General features: G+C 45.3%; 1 non-coding gene across 1 annotated transcript; it reads left to right on the top strand.

The window, feature by feature from the left end:
* The first annotated feature begins 14,402 nt into the window (after positions 1-14,402).
* Positions 14,403-14,476, top strand: trnai-aau (transfer RNA isoleucine (anticodon AAU)). The gene has a single exon. It is a non-coding gene; the product is annotated as a tRNA-Ile (tRNA).
* Positions 14,477-14,602: the final 126 nt, after the last annotated feature.

Consider the following 14,602-nt stretch of genomic DNA (forward strand, 5'->3'; position numbering starts at 1 on the left):
AAAAGGAGGATGTGGAGGCTTTGAACAGCGTGATAACAGGTTTACCAGGATGTTGCCTGGATTGGGAGAGGTTGGATAGACTTGGAGTTTTGTCTTGGGAAAGTCAGTGGCTGCGGGTGATCCGAAAGACTCAGACAGTGTGAAAAATCTGGATCTTTTTCCAAGATGAAAATGGCAAATTCTACAGGCCATATATTTAGGGGAGTGGGGGCAATTTTAAAGGAAATGAAAACTGAAACAACTGCAGATGCTGTAAACCAGAAACAAAAACATTATCGGGAAAAGTTCAACAGCTCTAGCAGCTTCTATGAAGATAAATTAAAGTTAATGTTTCTGAGGAAGGGTGACCAGACCCGAAACATGAACTGACTTCTCTTCAGAGATGCTGCATGATCTGCTGAGCATTTCCAACAACATCTGTGCAAGGTTAAAGACAGTTGTGTCAGACAAGTTTCTTATGCAGAAGGTGGTAAATGACAAGAATGTACTTTCCTGAGAGATGGGAAAAGCAGAAAAAAATCACAACTTTTAAGAGGCATTTGGGCAGACACATAATCAGGCATGGGTTGGCAGGGATATGGACCATGTACAGGCAGGTGGAATTAGTTTGGAATGGCATCATGATCCGCACAGACATGGTGGGCCGATTATTCCGGTGCTGTACTGTTCTGTTTTCCAGGGGGAAGAATGTGTGGAGCGAGAGATAATATTTTGAGTAGAATATGTCTCTTCTTTAGCACACACAGTAAGTTTGTGCATTTTGAGAGAAGCAATGTCAAAAGGGAATATATATTTGAATGGCACAGATACAGAGAGCAGGACAGCAGGAATGCGGGACAATGTGTACCAATCATTAAAGGAGAGAGAACATAAAGTGTATTGAGTAAAACAAATGGATGCTTGGCTTCATTAATGTGGGAACACTAACAAACTCACGGAAAAGATGCTGACCCTGGACAAAGCTCTAGTTAGGTCACAGTCAATCATTGCATTCAATTCTGGTCAACAGATTCCTGGTCAGAATGAGGAAGTTAAAATACCATAGAGGGGCCAGTTCCGTACCTTTTGCTTCTCTTTCAGGACACCGTGGGGACTCAAGGATTAAACATTCCTTGCCAAAGGCCTTATTTCATCAACTGAAAGCCTACACTCTTAGAATACAGACAGAACACCTCAGAAGGGGGGAGGCTGACAGTATGTCAACATAGAACCTCTTGCAGCCACACGTGTGGATTGCCCCGTAACCCCAGACAGAGGAATGTGCCCTTTCCAGACAAGACTGAGAACCCTGGATACAACCCTATTAAACTGCCTTCCCCTCCCTTGTCTTAGCTCCCCTCCATATTAGCATAGGTAAGTGAATCCCCCATTTACTGACGGAAGAACCTTTCTGCCTTAATCTCTTCCCATCAACACATAATCATGAACAATATGATAATCAATTTCTGTAATCCATCACACGTTATCACAGGACATCATCATTTATCAAGCTTTGTAAATTCATAAATACCTGCTTTAAACTAAGTAATGACAATCGCCCATGTGACTGATATACCTTTGTCTAGTACCTATTAAATATACTGTCTCTGTGATTAGATTACTTACAGTGTGGAAACAGGCCCTTCAGCCGAACAAGTCCACACCGACGCGCCACAGCGCCACCCACCCATACCCCTACATTTATCCCTTTACTTAACACTACGGGCGATTTAGCATGGTCAATTCAACTGACCTGCACATCTTTGGACTATGGGAGGAAGCCGGAGCACCCACAGGAAACCCACGCAAACACGGGAGAACGTGCAAACTCCACACAGTCAGTCGCCTGAGTCGGGAAATGAACCCGGGTCTCTGGCGCTTGTGAGGCAGCAGTGCTAATCACTGTGCCACCGTGCCGCCCACAGACTGTGGGTAAGGCAGAGATTCGAAGAAGAGTCTCTACAAGTAGAGATTGCTTTGAAACTCTCGCCGGCTGTCCAATAATAGACCTAGATATAGCAGACAAAATATTTGTATTTGATAGGTGATGGCACAAGAATTAAGGTCAGATGTAAGGTTTTGAGAGCCGGAGATGAGCAAGTGCTTCTACTGACTGTATTGGCTGGAAATATGCAGAACATTTTGCTTATTATGGTGGCGCAAGTAGAGAAGCTCAATGATTGATAAAAACAATTAGATCAGTTCTGAGAGAAATAAACTTGCAGAGTTTGGGGTACATATGGGGAATGAGAATATTGGATTTTTTGAGACAGAGAGCCAGCTTGGATTTGATAGGCCTCTTTCTGTGCTATACTGCATTTTATTTGGACTTGCTTAAATTGCTCTGGTCACCAAGTAAGTTGTCATTTAGGGAAATCTGCTCAGTGTTCCTACACAGCCCAATACAGGCTGTCCCTCCACAGCAGGAGATAATGTTTACTGCTTTATACTGGGTCCTTGAGGGGTGGGGGGTGCTAACAGTGTGTGTAACAATCTGCGAGCATTTATCTGAAATGGCAAAACACCAGTGCAGTCACACTAGGGACTGACTCTGGAAATGTGGGAATGCCAGAAGGGAATTCTTTACCCATCCCATCTGGAAATGGGCCAAACCAGTCAGACTGGGGAGCTGTTCACCTGCTCTGTGCGTGTGGGGGGGAGGGATTCACTCAGGCATCCATCCTGCTGAGACACCAGGGAATTTACTGATAGCCAAAGTTGAAGGATTTTTTTTTCTCTTTCTCACGCCAAGTAAAGAACAATGGTTTTGGCAGCTCAAAGTTTTGCACACAGAGATCTTAGCTTTGGAAATGTTCACAACATTGTTGAACATGTACAGATTCACACTAGGTAGAGACTTTTATTTCCCTTTATTCATTCACAGGATGAGGGTGTCGCTGGCCCGGCAGCATTTCCTGCCCATCCCTAATTGCCCAGAGGGCAGGTAAGAGTCAACCACATTGCTGTGGGTCTGAGGTCACAATGTAGGCCAGACCAGGGAAGGATGGCAGCTTCCTTCCTGAAAGGGCATTACTGAACCAGATCGGTTTTTCTGAGAATCGATTAATGGTCATCATTAGACTCTAAATTCACAAGTTTTTTTTTATTGAATTCAAATTCCTCCATCTGCTGCAGCAGGCTTTGAATCCAGGTCTCCAGAACACTAGTGGGCGGCACGGTGGCACAGTGGTTAGCACTGCTGCCTCACAGCGCCTGAGACCCGGGTTCAATTCCCGACTCAGGCGACTGACTGTGTGGAGTTTGCACGTTCTCCCCGTGTCTGCGTGGGTTTCCTCCGGGTGCTCCGGTTTCCTCCCACAGTCCAAAGATGTGGGTCAGGTGAATTGGCCATGCTAAATTGCCCCTAGTGTTAGGTAAGGGGTAAATGTAAGGGCATGGGTGGGTTGCGCTTCGGCGGGTCGGTGTGGACTTGTTGGGCCGAAGGGCCCTGTTTCCACACTGTAAGTAATCTAAAAACTATCTGGGGTTTATAGATTAACTGTCTCACGACAATACCACTCAGTCAATACTTCCCCACTTCGCTGTCCATCTGCACAGAGTGAACAGTGATTTTCTGGTTCATCAGAACTGGTTCATCACATGTAAGTTTGCTCAATGATTGCAGGAATTGGATGTTGGTTGGCAATTGACATCCATCTCCGAACCATGTATTCTGGGGTTTGTTTCTGGTGATGATTGGAAGCACCATCAGTCTTGTTATCTTTTGGGGATAAAAAGAGTTTCAATTAGCTTTCTGTTAAATGCATGGCTATCAATTCTATTTCACAACTCTCAGGCAGATTAGTTTCTTTTGAAGGGCTCTCCATCTCCCCAACCTCCTCCATCCTTACCCCCAAGAGTGCAATAATCTTATAGAGTCTCTTTATGACAATGAATGAGACAATCTGATCAGCTGCTTCTTTCCCTACTCCTATGTCAAATTGGATCTCAAACTCCCCTTGCTGCAGGTGTGATCCTGCATCATTGTACAGTGTTGCTCGTATTTCATGTCTTGGCCTATCAGTGTTCATGATACTGCATGTAGTATATGGGGCCAACAGGGTAAGAGTTTAGCTCTTTCCTTCCACCAACAGCAGTAGAATTGTACTCCAACAAAACTTACAGAATCATGGCCCATCATATCCCCAATTTACCTCTTACCATCGAATCAGAGGATCACTCCTCGTTCAACTGAGAGAATTCAGGCGGGCATGCCAGTAACAGCAGCATGAACACCTAAAAATGAGGTGTTAACCTGATGAAGTTTCCAAAGAGGACTACTTGTGTGCCAAACAGCATAAGCGACAAGTGATAGACAGAGCGAAGCAATCCGGAAAACAACTGAACAGATCTAAGATCTGCAGTCCAGCCACACCCAGTTGTGAATGAAATCAGAGCACAGCTGGAGTTCTGAGGACAGTTCTCTTCAAGATATTAACAAACAAGAACATCAGACTGGATTAATTATCATAAAACCCAAGTCCTTTTGATATTCATATATTTACAATCAATGTTCAATTCACCAATGTAGCTGAAGGTAAAGACAATCTTGAAGTGATTGTAACAGTGGAGACATCTGAATACTTGATCAGCAAATTTAAGCCTGTTGTGTTTCGATAGTAATAATTTTAAAGAAATTTTAAAAAGTAAGGTGACTTGAGTATAATGGAAGAAATTGATTGGTGGGTAGCTGATAATGTTGTTTTAATCTGAAGTTAATTTAGGATTATTTAACAAATAAACACATGGTAGGGAATCCAAGACCCATGGAGTGCACACCCAGTTCCATGTGGGAAAACCAGGATTCTTTTTTGTGAGAGAAACAACCACAAGAACACGGAGGTGACATGGGAAATGTCAGGAACACTCGTTTTGACTGCGGTTAAAGTACTGCACACACTTCTGATCCCCACATTCCAAGGTTGATGTGATCACACCAGAGAGGGTACAGAGGAGATTGATCAGAATGTTTCTACAATTAGAGAATTTCTGCTCTGAGGAAAGGTTGGATAGGCTGGGGATGATTTCCGAGGAGGATGAGCTGAGATATAATTGAAGTGATAAAATGCTGAGGAATCCAGATCGAGTGAATAGGAAGGAGCTATTCTCTAACAGAGAGGTCAGAAACTGGAGGATTTAGATTGAAACTAATTCTCTGAAAGAAGGGGAGGGGAGAATTCATTTCACTCGGAGATGGTGGGGAGCAGGAACTCACTGATGGGGTGGCAGAGGCAGTAACCAGCATCACATTAGAATAAAAGGACATGGATGTAACTGAGATGCTGGAGCAGGCAGGGCTGCGGACTAAAGTCTGCAGAATGTGATCATTGTGATTTATTTAACATTTCTCCAATTTGAGAATTTATGAACATCATCCGACCTGAATTCCAAATGTCACAATAAATTGATCAGAAAGTTACAGCACACATTGAGGCCACTTGGCCAATCCTGCATGTCTTGGCTGCAATAGAATGACCCAGGCTTTACAGCATTCTGTACTCACCAATGAGAGCAACAATTTCAGACTGTGAACTCTGCCCTCTATGTTGTTATAATCTGTTTTTTCAATGTATTTCTTTGACAGCTGCTCACCTTGTTTCCTGGTTTCTTTCCCAGCCCTAACTCCATTCCCCATGGCCTTGAGGGACTACCATTTCTGCAATTTAATCTCTCCTGCCTTCCCCTGTGTGACACTGTCTTTTTGTTCTTGTCTCAACCCACCTTGCTCACAACCTGTTACATTTCTGATGGTTCCCAGACCTCCGTGACTTCACTGCGCCCCGAGTCACTGGCCCGAATTTTGAATTCTCTTCCTCATGAGATAATCGGAAATCTTTCTGGCTGCAGCATCTCCCAGACTCTCTGGGCAATAAACAGCAATGTGACAATGAGCAGGGATCATCTGTTTTGATTTAATTGGGATTATAGCACGGCTGCTTCACAGCACCAGGTACAAGGTTGGAGTCCAGCCTTGGTCATCAGCCTATGTGGAGTTTGCACATTCTCCTATGAGAGCCCCCTCCAGGTGCTCTGGTTTCCTCCCACAGTTCAAAAATTTGTGGGTGAGGTGGATCAGTTGTGTGAAATTGTCCACAGTGTCCAGGATTGTGCAGACTCCGTGGATCAGCCATGGGAAATGCAGTGTTACAAGGATGGAGTGCTCCAGGTGGGATGCTCTTTGAATGGTTGGTGGGGTTTGATGGGTCAATGCTCTCCTTCCACACTATCAGGATTCTATTCTATGATAGAGGATAAAGCAGGGCGTCCTTGGAGAAGGATCATGTGGTATGTATCAATGTTTCAATGTGTTTAGGTAGAGGTGGGCATCGCAGGGGATACAGTGCTTTATCTCCACCGCTGCCCCCTCACCCCCAACTCTACTTTGATTTGGTCCCTTCCCACTCTGTCACATGGAATGGTTTGCTTTGCCCGTAATGGCTTTGTTTGTAAATATTCAATTGGTTACACGGGTGGTTTCCTGCTGGTGATTATATATTAACAAAACCCAAAATGGCATAATGATGAACGTGGGAAGGTTGCTCAGCTGTATGTGATAACACTTCTGGGTCGGAGAAATTTGTGGGGGCGGGGGGAGGAGAACACTTCACAGCTCACAGAATGAGAATTGAAAAGCAGTTCAATCAAACCAAAGGTTCAGACAGGGATGAAATATTTCCCTGGAGTTTGAATAACTGGAAAGTGATGGTGCCCGGGAATAGACAGGATTTTGTTTTACAGGACGTTTGAAATTCTTAAAAACTTAAGTCCAGATAGTTTCATTTCTTTTCTTTTAGTTTTATTTATAGTGGAATAAATAGCTACAATATTTTTCAACCAAATTCACAAACCTTGTAAAAGACATATTTTTAAAAATCCACCAAACCATCCCTCACTGAAAACTGATGTGGAGGTGCAATCTCCTGCAGAATCCCTGCCCACTCCTTCCGACCCAGGCTCCATGACTATATACATACCTGGGAGATAGTAGCGGGAGGCCATTCAGCCTTTCACTCCTGCTCCACCATTCAATGGGAAACAGCTGACCATCCATATCAGTCTCCTGTTCCTGCTGTGTTCCAATCCCCTTTCATGGCTCTACCTCGAAGAACTATATCTCAGTCCTCCTTTGGGTTCACTGCCTTTTGTTCCGGTGACGTTGCTGTGTTACTGTGTGGTTGTAGGCAGGGGTAATGTGATGGTGCTGCCTCCTGGAGGATGCACTCAGCATCCCTCATCATCCTGCAGTAACATCAACTGGGTTTCAGCAACTAGAGATAGCAACCATTTCCAGGATATGGGCATCACTGGCTCAGCCAGCATTTATTCCCTATCTCCAGTTACCCTTGAGAAGATGGTAGTGAGCTGCTGTCTTGAACCATTCGCAGTCCATTTGGCATAGATAGACTGACAATGCTGGGAGGGAGAGTGTTGCAGGATTTTGGCAGAGTCATTCTCCATCTTTGGTTCTTTAAACACTAGGCAACTTAATCACAATCTGCACATGATTTTGAGATTTCAGTCTGCAAATCTTCACCGTCTAGCACCCTGTATAAAGGAATATGTACAGATGAAAAATTCAGAATAGACAATTCTAGTTTCTCTAGAATATCTTTTTTCCCTTTCTTCCCCCAAAGCTGTAACCCTCCAGCCCACTTACTCTCTCCCACCATTCTGGCTCTGCTACTCCTGAGTGTACACCCTCCCCATTCTCATGGAGTTGTTGATAAACAGATCCATGCCACCACTTCCCATCCCTCGTTGGACTCTGCAACCTTTCTGGGTTCACTTCCTTTCCCTTCAGTTACTGCAAGTCAATAATGTAACAGCAGAATGAAACTAAAGGAAACAGAAAGGGAGGTGGCAGATCCTGGACAGAAGAGGAACCTTCAGTCTGGGAGAATAGGTCAGAGCCTTCTTTGTTTCTCATTGGTCGGTTCCAGGGTTATGACAAGTTGGGAATGTAACTTGGTCCCATGTGGGTGTGGTGACACTTTAACCCCCCAACAGACCAATACTACAAGCAAATACGTTCCTCCTCCAGACAATCACTGTGTGAAATACTTTCCACTAGTTACACCAAAGCACATGCTCCAAAACCCACCCACATTCTGCACGTGTGCAGTGCCACGTTTCCCCACAGACGTTTGGTCCCTGCCTCGGAATTTGGGAGTTGCAGTCCTCATGCAGCCACTGGAGCCCTGTCTCTGGAACGTGAATGAAAAGTGTGGGATGGAGGATGTTGTGTATCGGATCCCCATTCAGACACACGGGACATGTGGGCGTCACTGGGATTTACTGAGACATCCGCTTAGACAACCTGATTTCTGACGTGAGGAACATAGATTCAGCCAACTGGAGAATTGGGAGGTTAATAAGGCGCAGTAGGTTTTAAGCAGTGGTGGCTCAGTGGCTAGCACTGCTGTCTCACAGCATCAGAGACCAGAGGTGACTGTGTGGAGTTTACCCATTCTCCCCATGTTTGCATGTTTTCGTGCAGTTCTCCAGTTTCCTCACACAGTCCAAAGATGTGCAGGTTAGGTGGATTGCCCATGCTAAATTGCTGAGTGTCCATGCACGTTAGCCATGGGAAATGCAATGTTACAGGGAACAAGTGGGTCTGAATGGGATTCTCATTATAGGGGTGGTGTGGATTCGATGGATGAATACTGTTTCTGCACTATAGGGACTCTATTCTATTCTCATGAAGAAGAATATACTTGTCTCAATGTGTTGTGAATCTATGGAATTCCCTGTTCAAAATGTGGTGGATGCCAGGACAATGAGCCAATTTGAAGAGATACAGATGTTGTATTTGCAATGAGATGAAGGGTGAGAGAGAGCAGGTGGGAACATCCAGCTGAGACCGAGGTGAGCTCAATCATCACCGTATTAGATGGTGGAGCTGGGTTGAAGGGCTGCATTGCCTCTCCTGTGCCCAGTGCTTATCTTCTTACGGTAATAACTGGAAAGCTGAATCCAAAAATCACTACCTTCACCAAAGGAGATTTTCGGAAAATGACAGATAGTCGGGTGGATTAGCATTCCAATCTTAGATAGTAAGGACACGTGTAGGAGCTAATGATTTTGCAATTTTAAACTGAGGGGAGACAGGGATTTATGGTTTTAGACTGCGTAGTACATTCGCAGCATCCAGAGTTTTGAGAATATCTATCCTGTATTTTATTACAAAGCCAAGGCCACAGATGGAAAGCTGGAAGATTAGATCCACTCCCAAGATCCAGTGCTTAAACAAAAGGAGACTACAATAGGATGAGGCAGGAGTTGGCTAACGTAGACTGGAAACAAAGACTTTATGGTGGGAAAGTTGACAGAGAGTGCGGGAATATCAAAGCAATTTTTTGAAATGCTCCGCAAAAGTATATATCAGGGAAAAGGAAGGACTGTAGGAAAAGGAGTCATCTGCCATGGGTGGCTCAGGAAATAAGGGAGTCTTATCAAACTGAAATAGAATGCATACAAATTGCCAAAGTCCAAGGAGATTAGAAAAACTTTAAAGATCAACAGAAAGCTAGATGGGATTGGGAGAGAAAAGTGATGAGTAGCTATCCCCAGGGCCAGAATACCAGTTTACACTGCTCGAGGGGAACCTATTGTGTGGGGAACATATGGCCTCTGTAATTGCTGAAGCACTTCACTGTTACCATAGAGATAATCCTGATCAAGTTAAAAATCACAGCACACTCCAAAAGCTTGTACTTGCAAATAATCCTGTTGGACTATAACCTGGTGATGTGTGGTTTTTAAACTTTGTCCACCCACCACCGGCTCCTCCACATCAGAATCCTGATAGACAGCCCCACTGAAACTGAAGCGCCTGTCAGATACTTTAGGGATCCATGGGGCGTGGGGGGAGGGGTGTGTGATTTAACCATAAAGTGCTGAACTGAACTAGACTTTCTAACTGCCGTTGCCATGGAAATAATACAGAGAGACAGTCTCTATTCAAAGTCACAAGCCACAAAGTTATAAGAATGGGAGTGGCACATCGGACAGGCGGGGAGTTACCTGATGCTGCCTGGAGGTGTTTTGCATGTACACTCTCCACATCAATAAAGACACAAAGAAGACCTCTAAGTTCTGCGCCGAGTTATCCCTATCCAGCAGGGTTCAGGAATATGAGTACACAGCAGTCAGTCTCACAGTGGAGGATACAAGGAGCATGGCAGTAATTGATCAGGAGACGTAGGAAGGTGACGACCTCGATAATAACCATTATCGTGAAAGTGTTAGAGCTGGGCAAGTTAATGGAGCTAAAGGTAGACAAGTCTCATTGCCCTGACGGAATACATCCCAAGATACCAACAGGGTTAGGGGGAGAAATAGCAAATGCACTTAGAGTCATAGCATCCTACAGCAGAGACAGGCCCTTTGGCCCAAACTGGCCCAAACTGACCAGAATGTCCATCCACACTAACCTCATTTCCCTGCACTTGGCCCATCTGCTTCTGACCCTTTCCTATCCATGTATTTGTTCCAAATGTCTTTTACCTGTTGTTGAGTGTTCCTGCCTGAACCACTTCCACTGGCAGCTCAGTCCATATACATACCACCACTGGGTAAAACAGTTGCCCCTCAGCTTCCCTTTGTTTTTTTCTCCTCTAACCTTCAACTGATCCAATCAAGCCGTCCAATCCTTGGGTTCCTGGGAAAAAGACTGACTGCATTCACCTTATCCATGCCTCTCATAGTCTTATACACTTCTAGAACAGTACCCCCTCAGTTTCCTCTGCTCTAAACAAAAAATCCTCGCTTGTCCAACCTCTCCCTATAACTCAGACCCCTGAGCCCTGCCAACATCCTTGTAAATTGTTCTGCACTTTTTACAGTTTAATAACTGAAACCTACATTACATTCCTCATATTTCCAGTATTGCCCCACGGCGCTGGAACCGACAACGCCCATGGATTACAATCCATGATCGAGAATGAACTCCTTTACAACAATCCCGTTTCCATAGTATTTCCCATGGTGCAGGTATCCTTGTGTCTTTCTGGTTGCATGGTTAATTAAAGACTTGTCCTTCTACAAAGCAAAGTTGTGGCTTAATTGTTCCTGGGAGATGTGCCATGATTTTTCAAACTTTCAAAAACAAATTAAATCTCTCTCCACACTCACCATGCTGACATGGACTTGGCTGTGTCTCAGTACTTTTGCAGTCACACTGATTTGAAATATTCGCCCACGGACAGAATACACACCTTTCCTTCCACATGAAAAGGCCAATGATATTCAGATCGGCACGGATCAAGTAACTATCAAAACTGAACATGAAGTTCAATTTGAATTTCTCATCTGCAAATCCACCCTTTCAGTACCAGACAACAGAGCACACAAGTTACCACCGTTAATACAGGATGGAAATTCATAAGACAATTGTAGGACTAACCTGCAGTTTCCTTGTTCCCCCAAAGCTTTAAACCTCAGTCTCACAATTTCTCTCTTCTGTGAGCTGAAATCCAAACCAATTCCCACCACTCCTTTCCTCCATACCCTGTTCTCTCACACTCTCTCTTCGAATTCAGTTTCCTAGCTCCTGATGAGAACCATCCTGCACACTCTGGCCAAGACCCATCTTACTAAAATGAGCCAAATAGAACTCCAATTGCAGCCCCATCCTTGTCCCTTTCCATAACAACCCTGAATCTTCACAGAAAAGTTCTGATAACTTTTTGCAAAACACTGCACCACTGATAGTCTGATCACATGTCAGGATAGCAAGAAGAAAAAGGCCATTCCCTAGGTCCTGATCCCAGAGGGAGGAAGCTGCCAATGACAGATTAATCCCTCACAACCACAGCCTCCTTCCAGGCACTGTGCATACTCCCACAATTGGCCAGCACTGTGCCCATACACTGGTCTCCCCTCCTACAGTACGTGCTCCCGATCATACAGGAGCCTGGGTGATTGACAGCAGCTGCTGCCCAATATATCAGAATCCCTACAGTATGGAAACAGGCCCTTCGGCCAAACAAGTCCATAATGACCCTCCAAACAGTAACTTATACAGACCCATGCCCTCTAACTAATATAATGGGCAATTTAGAATGGCCAGTTCAGCCATCCTGCACATCTTTGGATTGTGGGCAGAAACCGGAGCATCCGGAGGAAACCCGCTCAGACACGGGAAGAATGCACAAACTCAGGGTTTGGCCGGAATCGGACCAGAGTACTTGGTGCTGTGAGGCAGCAGTGCTAACCACTGAGCCATCTCTATGGACAGGAAGGGGCGGGGCTGGAGAACTATGGTAATGGGATTGTAAACAATGAATGAATGTGGAGGACACTGGAGGATGGACAGGTCAGTGAGGGACAGGAGCAGTGCAGCTGCAGGAGGGAATCCTGGACAAACTGAGCAATGGGAGAGTCTGACAGGAGAGAAACTACAGGAAGGTTCTGTTTAGAGGCTCAGGCAGGGACAGCTGGGAGGCGCAGTATGGCCTGGTGGCTTGGGCACGTTTACTAATCAGCCTCTTCAAAGATGCTGTTACTCAACTCTGAGCCTGATCCTCCTAGTCCAGAGGTAAGGACACTTACACTATTTCCTGGTGGGCAAGGGATACAGGGACTGCTTTTCAAAAGGAACTCACCTGGGTTGGTGACATTAACAAGACTCAATACACAGTCACTGACAAAATGCTGGTGTACTTGAACTTCATCCAGAACATTAACACCTATAACTGGGCAACGCAGACCCAATGTACAGAGTTAAATCCTGGATATTAATAACAGCTGTGTTCATGGGAAATGATACTTCATGAATTTGATTCAGTTTTTTTGAAGAAGTAACAAAGAGGATTGCTGAGGTCAGAGCATGGACATGATCTACATGAACTTCAGTAAGGCATTCGACAAGGTTCCTCATGGGAGACTGGTCAGCAAGGCTAGATCGTATGGAGTACAGAACTGGCTCGAACGTAGAAGGCAGCGGCGGGCTTTTCAGGTGGAGGCCTGAGACCAGTGGAGTGTCACAACGATCGGTGCTGGATCCACTACTTTTCTCCATTTATATCAATGATTTGGATGTGAACATAAGAGGTATTGTTAGTAAGTTTGCAGATGACACCAAAATGGGAGGTGTAGTAGACAGTGAAAAAGATTACCTCCGGGTACAAGAGGATCTGGATCAGATGGGTGAATGGGCTGAGGAGTTCAGTTTAGAAAAATGTGAGCTGCTGCATTTTGGAAAAAGCAAACTTTAGCAGGACGTATACAGTTAATAGTAAGTTCGTGGGGAGTGCTGCTAAACAAAGAGACCTTGGAGTGCAGGCTCATACTTCCTTGAAAGTAGAGTAGCAAGTAGATAGATTAGTGAAGAAGGTAGTTTGTCTGCTAGCCTTTATTGGTCAGAGCATTGAGTATAGGGGTTGGGAGGTCATATTGCGGCTGTACAGGGCATTGATTTGGCAACTTTTGTAATATTCCATGCAATTCTGGTCTCCTTCCGATCACATGGATGTTCTCAAACTTGAAATGGGTCAGAACAGAATTATAGGATTTTGCCAGGGTTGGATAGGCTGTTTTCCTTGGAGCATCAGAGGCTGAACGGTGACCTGAAAGAGACTTTTAAAATCAGGCCGGGCATGGATAGGGTAAATAGAGAAGATATTTTCCCTCCAGTGGGGGAGTACAGAACTAGGGGACTGGGAGGGGGTGGGCGGAGGGACAGAGAGGATAGGTGGATTGAGACTGGTGGGACAGAAATGGGTGAGGACAGAAAGTAGGATTAGAGAGGAGGGGAACAGAGGGGGCGACTGACGGTTGGGGGGAGGGGGGGCAACCGACAGAGAGGGGGAGCAGACCGAGGGGGGTGCAACTGACATAGGGGAGGGGGGGGGGAATGATGGGTGTGCAACCGACGGGGGAGTGACTGACAGAGAGGGGGAAAGACTGAGGGCGCGACAGACCGACAGATGCGGGGACAGAACGATGCGTGGCGGCAACAGGGGTGGTTGTGACCAACAAAGGGCTGGCGAGAGAGAGGTGGTGGGGTAACAGACAGAATGGGAGGAGACTGGGGGAACACAGCAGGTTCGCAGCAGTTTATCAGCAGCACATAACCCTGACTCCAAAGGTCTGCGAGTTTCCAGAAGCACAGTGAGCGATCGTTGAAGGTACGTTTCAACCAGATGATATTTGTCAACATGACAAGCTGCAGCTGAGCTGGTGGCATTGCGATTGAAATTGCATGCGTCCGAACCATTGTGCTTAATTTTGGATATCAGAGCAAATGGTTAGCTCGAGTGTGCGCGTTCGAGAAAAGTCCCTTTTTTTTTTTAAAAACTTTGCAACGGAACGAAATACTTCAGACGATCGTGCGATCGATTGCAAATCAGAAAACGAAATAGCCGCCGTGGTTGTGAGCGCAGGCAATTAAGCCTTTGTTTTGACAAAAAGACAACGCACGTCGGTTAGCTCAGTTGGTTAGAGCTTGGTGCTAATAACGCCAAGGTCGTGGGTTCAATCCCACACTTGACCATGTGCAGCGCTCGTCTCGTCAACTGTGCTGTGTCAAGGTTTTCCGTGGCTTTTGCTTTCACTGTCTGCAAAACTTGTCACATGATCGATTCAGATGTGTATTCATTTGAAAGCCGACCATCGCTTA

Source organism: Hemiscyllium ocellatum, unplaced genomic scaffold (assembly GCF_020745735.1).
Source record: "Hemiscyllium ocellatum isolate sHemOce1 unplaced genomic scaffold, sHemOce1.pat.X.cur. scaffold_718_pat_ctg1, whole genome shotgun sequence".
In the NCBI taxonomy this organism is placed as follows: domain Eukaryota; kingdom Metazoa; phylum Chordata; class Chondrichthyes; order Orectolobiformes; family Hemiscylliidae; genus Hemiscyllium; species Hemiscyllium ocellatum.